This window comes from Montipora foliosa, chromosome 13 (genome assembly GCF_036669935.1).
Source record: "Montipora foliosa isolate CH-2021 chromosome 13, ASM3666993v2, whole genome shotgun sequence".
Taxonomy (NCBI): Eukaryota; Metazoa; Cnidaria; class Anthozoa; order Scleractinia; family Acroporidae; genus Montipora; species Montipora foliosa.
This window is the reverse complement of record NC_090881.1, coordinates 24,417,404-24,432,403: the sequence shown is the minus strand read 5'-3', so window position 1 is coordinate 24,432,403 and position 15,000 is coordinate 24,417,404. Positions and strand designations below refer to the sequence as shown.

Here is a 15,000-nt window from a genome sequence, read left to right as displayed (position 1 = left end):
TAGCCCCCCATTTCGTTATTCGCTTCAAAGATTCCTTCTATATGGTACTAAAGTCTACGGCATATTGAAGGGCGCTAAATGGGATACCGCATTTAGGTTCTCTACTTGCCTTGTAAGTAAAGTTTGCCAGTCAATGCTAACTTTGTAATCTGGGCTGACATTTGTGATGTTTCTTATGAGGTTGTTCCTTCAAAAGGAGCTTGACAGAACCTTGCGTCTTTTTAGAGACAGTTCCTTTAGGACCGTTGCTGAACCTTCTTTGAGGTGATTTGTTTCTTTTACATTTCTTACCGTAGATTTGATGTAATCGTTCACCTTCTCAACATTCTGACTGACCTCCTCTGGAGTAATTGTCTGAGAAGTACTACCTTTACAAGCTATGCCAAAGCTGTCATATAAAATGCCCAGGTGACTTAAAAAGTTCGTTGTCCCTGACAAACCGGTAATCAGCTTGATTTTCCCTGCTGCCGCATCCGTTGTGAAAAGCGTATCTGCAACACTACATATTCCATGCACTTGGACAAAGCTGCGGCTTTTCTAGCTGAAAATAATATAGATAGCTCGGTGACCATCATCTGCGCACAATAGTATGTCATCACTAGTCATACACAAATTAAAGCTGCATGCTTTGAAAGCAGCACATCAGTTTGCAAAACACATTTCGTCACCTTTGCCTCTAGCTGGTATAGAAAGGCGCTTGCGTAAAGTTGGAAAGGTTCCATCCAGGGAGAGGTTGTAATTACTCAGTATTCTCTCCAGATCAGCACGTGAACGTAGAGAGTTGGGGTCCAGTCTAACGTTCCCTTCAATGTCTTACGCACGCGTTACCACCGTGACGCTCTGCCATAAAGTCTACGCCTCTACTGAAGCATGGATCTTTCGCATCTTTCAGCCCATTTTGAAGCTCTGTTACATCGGATAGTTGGTGAAGTCGTATCTTGAGTAATCGAGGGCAACAGGAGACAAAATCGTAATCAAGTGCCAAAACACTACCAAGAGGTCCAAGAGAGATAGCAACAGGATGACAACAAACAACTTGTTGATTTGAGGTCCAAAATCTATACTTCTCCGGAACAAGCGTGTGTACCACAAGTGCCACCTTGCTTAATTAATACTTCTACCACCTCAGGTCTAGCTAGTCGCACTAATGGTTCGACTGCCATCCTATCTTTATTCTATATTGCTTGACAAGTGACAGGTGAAGATTGTTTACAGTTAAATAAATTGGAATTCGTAGAAATTAGCGAAGTTGTGAAATCTTTCTGGCGGTAATTTCGCTCTTTGTTACCGTAACAATATGTTCCACATGTACGACATGTACGGAGTCAAAATAGCAATCAAATAACAAACGCAACAGGTCATAAGTCAGTTTAGGACCTTTTTTAAAATTAACAAATCTAGGGAACATTTTTTTTTACGGTTAATTATTTTTACCCCATTTACGGCTAACGGTTAAAATTTTTCAATTTTTACGCCTATCGGTTAACCCCATTGAGACCCTCTTGACAAAGAGGACTTGGGAACGAGGTTGCATCAAATTTTAACCCACTTATCCTTATCCTCTATAAGTATCACTCTCAGGATTGATGTGGTTAATTAAAGAGGACATAGTTTTTAGTGGACCAGTAAATGTTAACCCATTCGTCCCTGAAGTGGCCCTCATTGACGAGTAAATCGTCTGGTGTTAGACAGAGTAAAATCTATAAGTATCACTCTCAGGATTGATGTGGTTAATTGAAGAGGACATAGTTTTTAGTGGACCAGTAAATGTTAACCCATTCATCCCTGAAGTGGCCCTCATTGACGAGTAAATCGTCTGGTGTTAGACAGAGTAAAATCTATAAGTATCACTCTCAGGATTGATGTGGTTAATTAAAGAGGACATAGTTTTTAGTGGACCAGTAAATGTTAACCCATTCATCCCTGAAGTGGCCGTCATTGACGAGTAAATCGTCTGGTGTTAGACAGAGTAAGATCTATAAGTCTCACTCTAAGGATTGATGTGGTTAATTAAAGAGGACATAGTTTTTAGTGGACTAGTAAATGTTAACCCATTCATCCCTGAAGTGGCCCTCATTGACGAGTAAATCGTCTGGTGTTAGACAGAGTAAGATCTATAAGTATCACTCTCAGGATTGATGTGGTTAATTAAAGAGGACATAGTTTTTAGTGGACCAGTAAATGTTAACCCATTCATCCCTGAAGTGGCCGTCATTGACGAGTAAATCGTCTGGTGTTAGACAGAGTAAGATCTATAAGTCTCACTCTAAGGATTGATGTGGTTAATTAAAGAGGACATAGTTTTTAGTGGACTAGTAAATGTTAACCCATTCATCCCTGAAGTGGCCCTCATTGACGAGTAAATCGTCTGGTGTTAGACAGAGTAAGATCTATAAGTATCACTCTCAGGATTGATGTGGTTAATTAAAGAGGACATAGTTTTTAGTGGACTAGTAAATGTTAACCCATTCATCCCTGAAGTGGCCCTCATTGACGAGTAAATCGTCTGGTGTTAGACAGAGTAAGATCTATAAGTATCACTCTCAGGATTGATGTGGTTAATTAAAGAGGACATAGTTTTTAGTGGACTAGTAAATGTTAACCCATTCATTCCTGAAGTGGCCCTCATTGACGAGTAAATCGTCTGGTGTTAGACAGAGTAAGATCTATAAGTCTCACTCTAAGGATTAGGGAGTTTAAGAAACGACGACGGCTACGGCAACGACAACGCCAAAAAGCAGTAATATTATTGGTTAAAAGAATCAAAATGCTCGTGCTGCACGTGCGGCACGCATTTTTAAACATTTCTCTTCCGTACTCGTCAAAACTACTTCGTGAAATGACCAAATTTAAGGTTTTGACGACAGCGTGGACAAACTACCGTGAATCTTTCAGTCTCACTCTTTACTTCAAATCCGTCTGTACCAATCCAGTTTTAGGACACTTCACTCACATTGAATAATATAAACAAGATGGAATAATCATGAAATACTTAAAACAGCTCAAAGTTATATTTTGGAGTGACGTTTTCGTCTCCGTAGCCGTCGTGGTTCCGTAAACTCCCTATTGACATGGTTAAAGGGGACATAGCAACCTCGTTCCCAGGGCTTTTCACCACCAAAATCCCTGGAAACGAGGTTGGGAACATATGTCTTGAAGTGAGTGCAGTGGATCAGTAGATGTTCACAGGGAGTCTAAGGACTACGACGCGATGGCAACGAAAACGTCGCAAAATTTGCATATTTATGATGAGCAAAAACAATAGCTTTGCACGCTCTGCACGTGCATTTTTCATTTTTGTACATTTCTTTCATGTTTTCGGTAAATCTGCGACGTGAAAGGACCGATTATCAAGTTTTATGGGCAACGTGAACACAAGGGAAAGGGTTAAAGACCTCAACCTATTTGCTTTCTCCAAAAGCATTAGAAGCTATATCTTATTTGAACACTAACCTTAGCCTGTTTCTCAGTCGGTCCAGGGGCCTGTTTCTCAAAAGTCCCGAAACTTTACGGGCCGTTTTTCGGGTATCACTATTAGGGAGCTTAAGATCTACGACGACGACGTCAACGACAACGCCGCAAAACAATGATATCATTGGTTAAAAGAGCATAAATAATCGTGCTGCACGTGCGGCACGGATTTTAGCTCATATTTTTGCGGTTCTCTGCATGACGACGACGTGAAATCACCAAATTTTAGGTTTTGACGAGAACGTAAGCATGCAACAGCGAATCTTTCATTCCCTATTTTCACTCTGAAATCGCTCGTACCAATTTATTTTTTGGATACTTCGCCCATATTGTAGGACGTGAACGAGATGGAATAATCGCGAAAGACCAGGAGCCCATCTGGAGCGTGCAACTTTCATACAGCGTCTGTGAAACGGCGTTTTCACAAGTAGGTTTATTTTTAGACTAGCCCTTCTCGCGAATTAGGTCAAAAAACAAAGGCAGTTCCGGTTCGGTGACCCTATGACGTCAGCTTAATTTCTTGTAATTGGTCATCGGGCTCCTGTGGGAGTCTCATTAGCGGGAAATTCAATCTAAAAATAACCTTACTTGTGAAAACGCCGTTGCACGAAAATAGGTAAGTTGCACGCTCCGGGTGATGGGCTCCTGGAAAGACTTATAATAGAGCAAAGTTTTATTAGTGAGGAGACGTTTTCGTTGACGTCGCTGTCGTAGATCTTAAGGTCCCTATTCCCTTTGTATCTCAAGAACGAAGAGGATTTAATTCATCAGACTTCACAGTTAGTGTTCATTTTGTTGCCTTAAAAACATGTTCAAAGATCGGCTTTCTAAAACAAGCGAATGAAGAGGGTAGTTTCTAAAGAAACTGTGGTGCTGCGTCGGTGGGGAGTAGTAGCTTTTAGAATCTCTGTACGGTGGCCAATTTACATTATCAACTCCGTTGATAAAACCAAATTTTTGTTTCTAAAACAAGCGGTTGGCAATTTCACAAATGGCTTTCGGGACTTTCGAGAAACGGGCCCCAGGTCGCTCGTGTTACGCACTAGAAGAGTGCGTGACACTAGCGACCTGGACCGTCTGAGAATCACGCTACATTAAACGTAGGTTTTTTCAATTTCTAGCTCTCTCAATCCCATTGTAAATGTGTCCCTCCACTCCTGCTGAAACTGAAATACACGAGAGTTCGCAAATAATAATCACTCTATTTAGTGCTCAAGGCTATTTAGACGAGCACGAATGCTCTACTAATTGGAAAAACTACAAATCAACTGGAATCGGAAATTTGGTTTTATCAACGGAGTTGATAATGTAAATTGGCCACTTTACAGAGATTCTAAAAGCTGAAATAAAGATGGGTGAGAGACGCATTATATGTCTGGGCGAACTAAATCGTTAAATGCGTCTTCAAAGACGCACTAAACAATTTAGTTTTTCCAGACGCATAACGCGTCTCTCGCCCATCTTTATACGGGACGAATTAAATGACGAATTAAAAGAAGCATTAAATTAACTTGCCCAAAGTCGCCCAGTCGACGTATTATACGTCTCCAGTATAAAAACGGCCATTGTTTACATTACTCAAAAAAAAAGAGAGATGACTTTGGATTTTTCAACAACATATCGTTTTAATCTAGCCCAAAATCATTCATATAGTCAAAACTTCATATTTATGACCCATCCCTTTCGCTTTTGTGTTCGTCAGCATTATGATTTGCGATACTTCCGGTTGACGTGTTTACAAGTTTGTTTTTGCGTCTCTTTGTTTAGGTTTTCAATTACAAACTTTGTTTTGATTGGCCACTCTACCTCACTGTGTAAATAGTTCACCCTGAAGTCAAAATAGATACGGTTCGTTTCTGAGGAAACGAAACAAAAACGGAACCTTATTATATCGGATTCCACAAAATGTCATAAATCACATCCATGAGGCAATCACGACAGTTCCGGTCACAACAAAATAATATTAATGTAAACTGTTTAATAAGTCGAATATTTTATTTACCAAGCGAGGATGAGGTAAGAGAACTGATCCCCATGCTCCATGGTAAATTTTAAAACGCAAAGCTATTTTAAGTTCTCGTTCTCAATGCTTCGCATACATAAAATTTCATTACGTCATTACAGTGCCTCTCTAAATATAGAGAGTAGCGTGGCTAAAATAAGATTTTAATTTAAAAGAATTAACTATTGGAGGGTTATGTGAAGTGCTATTTTCTACCCATGTAAACCATGTGAGCTTTAGCCCTACTAATGGAATTGGGCCCCACACAAGGACAGAGAAAAACTCTGACCAGGGTGGGAAATGAACTCACGCATGCGCACAACCATTTCATCGGGTCAATTAGCAGCCTTGGTTGTGCGCATGTGTGATGTGTTGGAGATACCGGGTTGGTGTTATGGTGTGTCAATCTCGTCCCCAGAATCCACTTTTCTTTTGGTCAGCACCAAGAACCCGGACTCTGGCCGCTTCCAATTTATGCACAGTCATAGTGAAGGTCCATATTTGTAACCGTTGACAACCACTGTTGTTTCAAGTTTATGAGGGTGCGTCGACGAGCCGGAAGTCCTTGATTTCGGACTTCCTGCCTTGGAAGCGGCCAGAGTCCGTGTTCTTGGTGATGACCAAAAGAAAAGCGGACTGGGGACAAGATTTATGGTGTGTCATCTTGCTTTTTTGTTGTACTGAAAATTTCAGGTCGGTCCGAGCTGATACAGCACCCGTGATATCAAGAACAATTAGCATTTTTATTTACAGCCCCAGCCTGATGCTTGCTTGGATCAGTTCATCCCATGTGAACACCTACTTGGCGTCTTTTCCATATCCTCGCGGGTCTTTGACATACCGCCGATAATCACGTGGGACTGTACTCAGTCTCTCTCTGTCTCCACCTGTGTTTTTCCACCCGTGCTCGTTTTTCGCTCAATGTTCTCATGTTCTTCGGTTGTGTTTGCTCTGCATGTTTGGAAAAAGACTGAATTCATTGGGGTTTCCGTAATACAAAAGGTAAGCCCTTATACACTTCCGATCTGCTATACATTAAAAAAGGAGGGGAAACAGAGGAAAATACGGCATATTAACAGCAAACAAAGTTCAAGGAACATTGAGCTCAGGAACATCACAGTAAAAACCCGTGCGCACCACCTTTGAATTATTATGTAATCTCGTCGCCTTTGCCTCTTTTTAAATCTGTGTTTCAACTCTTTACAAAAAGGTGAATTTTTTTCTTTTGAAATTTGGATGAGTGAGCTTCCGTTGTCATGAAGTCTTAAGTGAGGTCGTTGCGTGAGAATATGGATCGCTTGCGTGCAACTCGTAAATCTTTATCCGTCTCAGTTCTTTGAGCTTAATTGCTTTTAACATGATATTACATCTCGGAGATGTCGCTTGTCATTATATCAGGCTCAAAACTGATAAGAAAGGCGCGGGAAATATTATTTCGTGTCCTTTGCCGGGGTTTCTGAAACAAATTATATAACACAACGACATCCTATTCACTCACTGGAAATATTGCAAGCGACCTTCTGATAAAATACATCTCCGTAATCATTTAGCAAGACAGATTTCTTTCCTTGATTGAACAAGTTGCTGGCGTTGTTTTTTCCATGACATAAAGGATCCAGATAAAATATTGGCATCTTTTATAATGAGTTGGATCAGAGATATACCGAATTCAAGATCCGATGAATTACCAAGCTTCGTTCATCAAATATCGAGGCATGTGTATTATGTAAATCTTTTCGTAAATGTTGTACATCTGCGGAAATTGTGATCGCCTGTTGGGTTGACAATGTGAACTTCATTATAAAGAAAAGGAAATGCTGTGATAGTGAAAATAAAATTAGGAAATGACTGATTATGCGTGACTAATAGTTATTATTTCGTGACTCTTGTTGTTAATACGTTCCAAAACAATAGCAATTTAACTTTACCTTGTACACGCGATCGATATGTGGTCGTTCTTTGCGTTCGTCAGATTCTCTCCACCTGGTTCAACTTAAATCTCAAATAAAAGGAAAAAAAGAAACATCTATACAAACATCATTTCAATTCAGGAAATGTATCTTGAGTATAAGATTCGAAATGTATACTTTGAAGGGAAACATTTTTCTGTAGCATCTGTCAAATTTGGCAACAAATTGGTCGCTGTATGTTTAGGCTGATGAAACCATGTTTCCTAGTTTCTTTGATTATCCCAACAAGTAGGCCAGCTTTATCCTATGTCGCTGTCATGTAAACCATTTTATGTTTTGTGATAAAATAAAATGACCTAGGTTCCTTCAGCTGTTACAATTTTTGTTTTCATTAAAATGTGTTTTCTTTGTCTTTGGTTTTGCCAACTTAACATTTTATCTTCATTAGCTGCTGATAAGCCATTTATTTATCAGTTTTCCAAGCAGTTACATTTTTCTTGCACTTTTAATTTTTTTGACTTTCGTGTTCTGGTTCTATAAACCTATTTTTGAGAAAAGTGTAGGTTATAAAATGTTCAAGTTTCTGTGTCTATTATGCAAAGTAATATATCATTTCTAGGTTTATGCTTTTCATCTGAGGCAATATTTTTTTGCCATGACTACAAAATACTTGTGCCTTGTTGAAACTGACCCCAGAAAATACGGGTATATTGTGGTCAAGTGGTTATTTTTTTCTGTCACAAATATTTCCATCACTTACAAATAATTAATTTGGTCTTAAGGTCCGCATGACACTATGAAAGAAATAAATGTGTGTATTTGAAGTGCAGGTTGTAGAGGAAAGGGAGTTCTAAGTGATCCTCACACTTAATTTAATTGTCTCTTACAAACACCTGAAAAATTCAGGTGGTTTCGACGGGATTCCCACCCATGACCTCTGCTATGCAAGTGCAAATTGCTCTAATAACTGAGCTATGAAGCCACTCAGTTGGGAGCAGGTCAATTTGTTGAGATCCTGTGTTCCTGTGATGGACTTGATGAATGGAATGAATGAATAAATTTTTAAATGCAGGTTATAAACGAAAGGGAGGAGAAGAGAAATTGAAGAACTTTAATAAAATTTCAGTGTCTGAAGTGGAATTTGGACTTGAACTCTGCACTATCCACAGTAGGGATTTCATCCTCGTGTTGTAAAATGTTCTAAAAGACATAGTTGTTGGGACCAATTAATGGTTGTGGGTCCAATTTTATACAGTCATTTATTTTGAAAGAACTTCAACTTGTAATTCACTTCAATCTTCAAGATTGGCAAATGCTATATACTGCAGCAATAAATACACCGATATGCCGTGCAAGGTCTGTGGTAGCTCAAGCACTATGAATAATTAACAATTATTGGATGAAGTTAAGCATGATAGCAATAATTATCAAGGCCAAAGTTTGTGTTGTTGTTTTTATTATGCATATTCCTGAGCATTTCTTTGGATTAGCAGCAAATCAAGGAATTTTTTCTGTGGTTGGCAGAGTCTTCTTTCCTCTTCTCTGCCAGTTAGTGTGTTAGGTGACGTCACTTCTGCATGCATAGAACTATTGTCTGTAGGTTAGACATCAATTCTACTTATATAAAATCTATTGTTTGTAGTTATGACATAAGAGAAACAGAGCAAGCAAGAATTAGCTGCGTGCTTATAGCCAATCATTATTATTATTATTATTATTATTATTATTATTATTATTGTTTACTGCTCTACCATTTGCCTTAAAAATACATCTCCTTTTTTTTAAAGGCACTTTGTCAACAACCAATCAGGAAAAAGTCTTTGTAGCACTATAAAATTAATTATCATAATAGTCCAACAGATCTTTAAGGACGCTAATCCTAAAAAATATTTTATCATTGTTATTATCACCATAGTAACATTATTACATTTACAAAGTTTAATAATATTTTTCTCCTAAGATATCTCAGCACCAATAACTCAAGTAACCCAAGACCTGATTAATTGGGGAATGAGGAGGTTTAGGACCCACTCTTTACTATTATAGTTGTCATTTAATTTTGTACCTATTGTTTTCTTAACTAATGACACAAGCCATTTTAATAACCACATCATGACCATGGCAAGCAGTGGAAAAAGGGGTAGTTGTCTCGACATACAGTCTCATTAGAAGGATTGACTCTACAACTATGTTTCATCTAATAACAATGTTATGGTACCTGGATATGAAAACAAAATATTATTGTTGTTCTTGCTTAAAAGCTGCACTCATTGCTGTGACGTAATGTGTTACCATAGCAACAGCAAATCCATTTTTATCACCCTATCATTTGCTTTTAACTCCTATATCTCCAGTAGTCAGTAGGCTAAGACAAATTAAACTCTCTGCTAAGTGAAGAAAATTTGGTGTAGATTCAATTTAAGGCCACCTCGATTTTGCTGATTGTGAAAGTAGCTCTGAATCTGCTGCTGAGAACTACCTAATTTAAATTTTTTTTGGAGGCATATTTTTACTTAACCTGCCTCATGTACTCATATGAGTGGTGCTGTCAACAGTCGCGAGTGCTTTCATTCAACAAATTCCATTTCACCGTACATTTGTAAAAACCCTGCACTTCAATATTTTGTCAACTGAGGAAATAGCTTGTAAATTAAGAAACTGTATTTTGCCTTCAGCATCATTTATCATTTCATTTAGTTTTTTATTACTTACTGCCTCTGCCATTATGCTTTCTCCTTTGGCCTTTTAATTATGTAAGAAGGAAACGTACAGCTTTAAGGCATTCTAGGCATTCTAGCAAAAATCAAAGATATAAAAGCAGCATGTGACAAAATATTATTTCGTGATGTGCAGTTGGTATTTGTATGTGCAATAACAATGGTTGACAACATCCTACCTAGATAAACCAGCTGCCATGGGATGATGCTTTTGTCTTGGTTAAACTGCATTTAACAACATAATCTGGACCTCTGGAAATAATCTTCAAACGTTATGGCTGAAAAAAGAAATGAACACCAAATTGGGTGATTTTATCTTGTTTACTAGCTAAAATACTCTGAGGATTAATTTATATTGCAGACAAGTTATGTCACCTGCAGTTTCCTTACTCAGTCAGTCTTCAATAGACCATAGTCAGTCATTGCATGAAGCCTCATAAGCAATGATGTTTGTTTTGTGAAGAAAGAAATCTTGAGCTTTCATTTATCAGCAGTTGTATAAAAATTAATTCTGACAGCTAGTGATTTATCAAATTTTTGCTTTAAAGGCTAGTTTGAGAAATTTAATGTAAGCATTAGCAGTATGGTCATTAAAAATAATATTATTCAAAATGCTTCAAAATAATCCTCTAACATTAATCATAAAAAATATAAAAAAGAGAGACCAAATAAGTACAATGGAGTAAAAAATGGAAGAAGAAGGAAGGACTCTTAGGCATTTTATCCAGGCAGTGATTATTTGAAGTTCATGGCAGAATAAGCTAGTTTTTAAACTAAAATTATGGACATGATTTCAGGTTACATGTACATTAAATTTTATCATTGTAATAAGCCGTTGTCAAAAGAATCCAGGCCAACCATTTAGCTATTTAGGGATCAGTGAAAGTACATGTTAGCGTATTGTGAGTAGTCTGCACACTACTTGTATTTCAAGCTAAGGTCGTCAAATCAAGTGTTAGTCAGCCTTTTTTCCTCAGTTTTGAAAACTATCTAGCCATGAATCAGTCAAACGACTGCTGCCTCAATCATTTTCTATTTTTCTTTCCGTTATTTTGTTGATGGAAATGCAGAGAAAATAATATGTAATTCATTTGCAAGATGAACTTGAGGTTATGTGCATGAGAGTTTTGTGCTAGATATGCCCACACACAACATGGTGGCAGACATAGTAATCCTATCACAGTCCACCTCCTAGCAACTGTCACACTGACGTGGCAGTCATTGGAATGCGACCAATTTTATGCTTACAATAATTATTATTGTGAGGGATGGGTTGGAAAAAAATGACAATTAGAAACAAGAAGCAAGCACTCTAGATTAGACATGCAACAAGTGACCAATACTTATTTTATGTTCTTAGCCACAAAATAACAGGGAGCCTGGCATCCCTTGCACACTGATAGCCAGCACTGCCTAAATTTCATTTAAGCATTTAAAGTACACCTAACCTTGAAGTATTTTCTTTTGCAAATGTGAAATGTCTAACATGTATTTTACTTTAAAATTGCCTTCTCTAGATTTTACGTTTAAAATCACTCCCATTAATAGGCCTAGAATTATGAGGTACGAAAGAGTAACAAAGCTGGCATTCATTTGTCTCTTGGCCGAGCTAGTGAGAGGTATCAGAGTGTCGCTTCCTTCAATGATGTCAAAAATTTATTTACATGGCCAAAGTTCTTTCAAAACTATAATGCAAATTAGTTTATGACATCATCAATGGAATAGACTCCTGCTTCTCTCTCCTCGACCATGAGACAAACAATTGCCAGCATCTTTCTCTTACATACCTTATAAGGTACATTTAAAAGTAAAATCTAGAGAAGAAAAGGTAAATATATGTTTGATATTTAACTTTTTCTAAAGTAAAAGTTTTGAGGTTAGGTGCACTTAAAAAAAATTTTCAAACTGGTATACATTTCGCATTTTTGTGATGGGTAAAAAGCTTTTTCTTCCTTTAAGGCTTCACATTAAATGTTAAATGCATCTGTGATCCCTTCTGTAGGTCTTCCATGGAGTCTCGTTGTTTTTATTATGTTTGGATATCTTTATATAATATATAATTTCATGATTTCCTTAAATTATTAACCCTTCAGCTCCTGTCCTAAAAGTATGGGCAAATTTTAATGGTTGCCCAGCAACAACAATTATAACTCACTTTTGTTTTCCTAGGTTTTTTTTCCTGTTATAAAAAAAAAAAAATCTCTGGGAATGAGATTGACCTAATTGATGCTCTATATTTTGCTGTGGTACAGTTGAATCTTTGTTGTGGATAAATTGTTTTAACTCTATTTATGGACAGCTAAAAGCCGTTTTAATTTTACTAATCAATATTAAACTCGTCGCTTTAGATTTCCATCAATGGCTTGGACAAATCAGGATCTTTTTTGCTTTCCAAGGGTGTCTGCTTAATATTGACCAGTTTGTTTAGACTAATCATTCAACGTAGCATTACAATCAAGATTAATCATCTCCAAGGCTGCTGCCTAAGAAAATTTTAAAGGGGCCTTCAGAGCTAAACGCTGAGAACTTAGGAGCCCAACATATGAAGTAAAAGGTGTTGCTGTGAAAAATTAAGGAGCCCAGAGCTATTCCTTGGGTGCCCCAGGCTACCGGGCTCCTGTTAGGCGACAGCCTTGATCTCTTTCTTAATTTCTCTGTTTTTATAATTTTTCTTATTGGCTTTTTCATTAAATATGTCACTGCCTAATATTTTTTAGTTGTGCAAAACGATGAAAGTCATTTTCTGTTCTTAGTTATGCAGGTTGTTTGAGCATTATTCTCTGACACTGATTGATTATTATCTTGTAAAAAAAAAGATTTTGTAACTAAATCAAGTAAGTAGTTTAGAGAGGAAACCATTTGTGCATTTTTCTCATAATACCGTATGTTATTTATACGGACCAGTTACGCCTTATGATGTAATTTTTTTTGACAGTGATGTTGATAATTTCCTTTTTCATTATTCTAAAATGTTATGACTGAGACTTAACGTTGAGAAGCTTTTTCTCATGATTACTGTCATTTTTGTGTGGTTATCACTCATGTACCATCATCCGTGACATTTCTTATTTTGTGCTCTTATTTAAAGGATTCACAGTTTATTTGTTTTCCATAATCTTGTTCAACCGGAACAAAACCTCTTGGCCAAGTCTAATAATTACATAACATTGTACAGTTTTTATGTTTTGAAAATGTTGTGAAGTTTTTATGTATTTTCCTTGTACATGATTCTGGTATCTTGTACATTAATTTTTTTTTTTTTGTGGATTAAAAGTCATTGCAATATTCAACATAATGAGCTCCATAATTTAGCCCTCCTTATCTTCCTCTTTACCTTATTTTGAAATCAAAAAACGGATGTCCTGCAGGGCAATAAATTATTGTTCTTGGCTTTGACCAAAACAAGACCACATGTTCCTTTTAAGTGCTTGAGTATCACCAATGGCTCCAAATGTTGCTTTTGTTTTGAGGCTGCTTTTAACCCCTTTCAAGCATACCTCTCAGCAGGTCTCCTAAAAGCTCTTTAGACGTGGGCTTCTGTTGATTTTTGTTGTGTTTAGGCCGGTCTGTGTGAAAATAAATAATGCATCACCAACATAGTTTTGTGGGAGACTGAACTTTGCCTTGGAATAATATCTGGAGTACATAGGACAGAATTTGCAACTGATACATAGTAAGTGAACTTTTCAAACTTTAATAAAGAAATAATATTAATGATGTCATTAATATGAAAAGAAGAAAATGTTTGTATAATTTCTTCAGCTGTCTTAGAATGCAGTTTGATGGATGTTTGCAAAGCAAACATGGCATTGCATGGTTTATGTCGGTGTTGAGCTTATACAAGTTGGTATTTGCAAAGCGTTAAAGATATCTTTTCGTTCTTTTCATGCTTAATTTTGCAGAAATGTGACGTGTTTGTTATGCAAACACAACCAAGCATGAATAATCTTCTTGCAACCTAGAACAATGTTGTGAAGTAAAGCATTAGTTTACCAGATGTGATAACCCTCAAGTGAATGAATTCAATTTTCTTAGTGATATGAATTTATGTTTTTGTGAGCTTGTTGGACAATTTGAAATATGAGCAGGAAAATGGAAATTACAATGGTATTATCACAATTAGCAACAAAAAATTTAGTTTCTTTGGTGGATGGTTACAGTGTATTTACCTGAAGGGGAAATAATAATCTAAACTTTTCAGTCAAATATGAGTTCTTTTAGGTCCTCAAGCATGGATGTGAATAATCATTCGAAAATGTTTACATGTTATCTAAAATGTTCCAGGCATTTTCAAACTTAATTTTAACCTTCCATCTTGGTTATTACAACCTGTATGTTTACCAATGAAAATAAGATTGCAAGAAAATTGTAAGTTGTATTTTTCAAAAACTAAAAAATGAATGTAGTATGTTTCAAAAGCACTTTTAGTATAGCAACCATGCAGAAACAAAAAAAAAACTTGTGCAGTATTAAAACAGTGATACAATGTTCAAACACCAGGGTCTACTCCCTGTCTGCGGAACTATTTCATTGTTATACTTCATTAAAAATGAGAATGAAGCGTACAATGACATTGTATTTGGTGTTGTTGATCATTGACGTGTAACAAAATAAGCAAAAATGCTTTTCCATGAAGAACACAAACATTTGGTATGAACTGTTTTGTTAAGCTGGAATACCCAATAAGTAAGCAAGTAAATAAATAAATGAATGAATAAAGGCCCAGTAGAGATAATATAAGTTTGCAAAATGTGTAAAATATGCAAATGACAAGACTGATGATGTCATTTGCTCAACCCAATATTACATCAAGTATATATAAATAGAGCTATCTCGGTCAATTTGCAGCAGAGGCCATTGAAACTTGGTGGGCTAATAGTTCTGCAGGCAACACACCTAT

The 15,000-nt window shown here is 36.8% G+C and overlaps 1 protein-coding gene across 2 annotated transcripts in view; it reads left to right on the top strand.

Annotated features, from left to right (window-relative positions):
- Positions 1-6,256: 6,256 nt before the first annotated feature.
- Positions 6,257-15,000, top strand: part of LOC137982282 (retinoic acid receptor RXR-alpha-B-like) — a 19,248-nt gene continuing 10,504 nt past the window's right edge. The window contains exons 1-2 of one of the 2 annotated variants that reach the window (XM_068829359.1): positions 6,347-6,475; positions 13,661-13,773. The gene's annotated coding sequence lies outside the window, so the exon portion shown is untranslated. Of the gene's footprint in view, positions 6,476-13,660; positions 13,774-15,000 lie in introns of both variants that reach the window. The other variant, XM_068829358.1, reaches the window with a different exon arrangement.